Consider the following 2,933-nt stretch of genomic DNA (forward strand, 5'->3'; position numbering starts at 1 on the left):
TCTCTCTCTCTCTCTACAAACTCATACACACATACACACACACAAATATATACACACACACATATATATACACTACTGGTTTTGTTTTGCTGGGAAACCCCAATGAATAAAAAAAAGTTGCTGATGAACATTTTTCCTATGTTTTTCTATTTGTGTATCTATGAAAAAAATACTATTCAAATCAGTTGACTGTTTTTAAAAATTGAGATATAATTCAAAATCCATAAAAATTTAAAGGATGCAATTCGGTGGACTTTTCTTCCAGCTTTGTTAGAATCTAATTGATAAATAAAAATTGTGTAATTTTAGCTTACAACATAATGATTTTTATTCATATACATATATATGTGTGTGCATGTATTATATATTAGTAAAATCAAGCTTTTATATTTAACACCTCACATCCTTCCTTTTGTGATTAGAACACTTTAGATCTATGATCTTAACAAGTTTCAGTTTTATATAATCGATATATAATATTATTAACTATAGTCACCATGCTGCACGCTGGATCCCCCAAATTTATTCATCTTAAAACTGAAAATCAACACCTCCTCATTCTCACCCTCCCCCTGTCCAGCCCCTGGAAGTCACTATTCTACTCTCTGCTTCTATACATTTGACTTTTTAAGATTTTACCTAAGAGTGAAATCATGCAATATTTGTCTTCTGTGCCTGAATTATTTCATTTTGCATAATGTCCTCCAGCTTTGTCCATGTTGTTACAAAGGCAGGCCTTTATTCTTTTTATGACTGAAGTATTCCATTGTTTACATACAGCACATTTTCCGTATCCATTCATCTGTTGATGGACACTGAGGTTGATTCCATATCTTGGCTATTGTGAATTGTGCTTCAGTAGAAATGGGAGTGCAGCCATCTTTTCTAACTACTGATTTCATTTACTTTGGTTAAATAACCAATAGTGTGAACTCAGGATCATATGATAGCACCATTTTTAATTTTTTGCAGATCCTTCTATAGTGGCTGCTCAAATTTATATCTCACTGATAGTATACAAGGCATGCCTGATATTGATAGTATCCTTTCTCGGTGTACCCTCACCAACACTTATCTTTTGTCTTATTGATAAACCATTGTCAAAACCAATGTCAAGGAGATTTTCCTTATGCTTTCTTCTAGAAGCCTTATGGTTTCATGACTTAAATTTAAAAATTTAACCTATGATAGTTAAATTTTGAGTATAGTGTAAGACATGGGTCCAAATTCATTATTTTGTTTGTATATATTCAACTCCAACACCATTTATTGAAGTGGCTATCCTTTCTCCATTGTGTATTCTTGGCACTGTGTCAAAAGTCAGTTGACTGTGTGGGTATATTCTTGCTCTCTCTATTCTATTTCTTTGGTCTATATATTTTTAATGTCAGTGTCATACTGTTCTGATTACTGTGGCTTTGTAATATATTTTGAAATAAGAATGTGTGGTGCATTGCAATGATGTCCTTCTCAAAATCCCTTTACCTGTTTTATGCACTTTGCAGCTCCATAAGAATTTTAGGATTTTTTTTTCCATAAAAAAATGCAATGGTTAACAACTTGAGATGCCCTTATCTCAAATCAGACGATCTAAGTTTGAGTTCTGGCTCCACTTCAAATTCCAGCTTCCTGCTAATTTGCACCCTGGGAGGCTGTCAGTGGCAGCTCAAGTACTTGGGTACCTGCCACCCATATGGGAGACCCAGACTGAGTTCCAGACTTTTGGCTCTATCTGTCCCAACTCTGGTTGGTGTGGGCATTTGGGAAGTGTATCAGAAAATGAAAGATTTCTCTCTATGTCTCTATCTCTCTGCCTTTCAAATAAATAAATAACTTTCTAAAATGCACTTGAAATTTTTATAGGTGTATTGCATTGATTTTGTAGATCATTTGGGGTACTATGAACATTTTAGTAATATTAATTCTGCCAACATATGAGTACAGGTGTATTTCCATTTATTTCTGTCTGCTTTAATTTATCTCACTAGTGTTGTATAGTTTATAATGCTCAAACAATTCATTTCTTTGATTAAGTTTATTCATAAGTATTTTTATTCAACTGCGTATGTAATTACTTTCTTAATTTCCTTTTCAGTTTGTTGTTAATGTCTAGAAATGCAATTGATTTTTGTATGCCGATTTTATTTCCTTGTACCAATATTTCTGAAACTTCTTTTTGTTTTTGATTATATCCTGGTAGGGTATATGACTTAGAAATATATCCATTCTTCTAGTTTGTAGTTTGTTGGCATATACTTGCTCTGATGTATATATGTGTGTGTAAACATATACCAGCTGAAGCACTTGCTCACAGACACACATACACACACACACACACATTATCACATCCTATTTCCTGTTGTTTCTGGTTGATTCTGTTTCTCTGGGCCATCTTCTGCTGCATTTCCCAGGCCCTTAGAAGGAAGTTCTATCAGAAGTGGAGGAACCAGGACTCTATTTTATTTTATATTTATTTTATTATTTTTTTGACAGGCAGAGTGGACGGTGAGAGAGAGAGAGAGACAGAGAGAAAGGTCTTCCTTTTGCCATTGGTTCACCCCCCAATGGCTGCTGCGGCCGGCATGCTGCAGCCAGCGCACTGCGCTGATCCGAAGCCAGGAGCCAGGTGCTATTCCTGGTCTCCCATGTGGGTGCAGGGCCCAAGGATTGGGCCCACCCTTTTTCTTTTTTATTTTATTTTATTTTTTTATCTTTTTTGACAGGCAGAGTGGACAGTGAGAGAGAGAGAGACAGAGAGAAAGGGCAGCCAGGTCTCTAACCAATGTCCATGTGGGATGCCAGCATCGCAGGCAGCAGCTTTACCCAATACGTCATAATGCCATCACCGGTGACTAAATTTTTTACAATAGGTATTTTATCTATTTGACAGGCAGAGTGACAGAGAGAGTGAGGCACAGAGAGAGAAAGAGATC

This window comes from Lepus europaeus, chromosome X, assembly GCF_033115175.1.
Source record: "Lepus europaeus isolate LE1 chromosome X, mLepTim1.pri, whole genome shotgun sequence".
Taxonomy (NCBI): domain Eukaryota; kingdom Metazoa; phylum Chordata; class Mammalia; order Lagomorpha; family Leporidae; genus Lepus; species Lepus europaeus.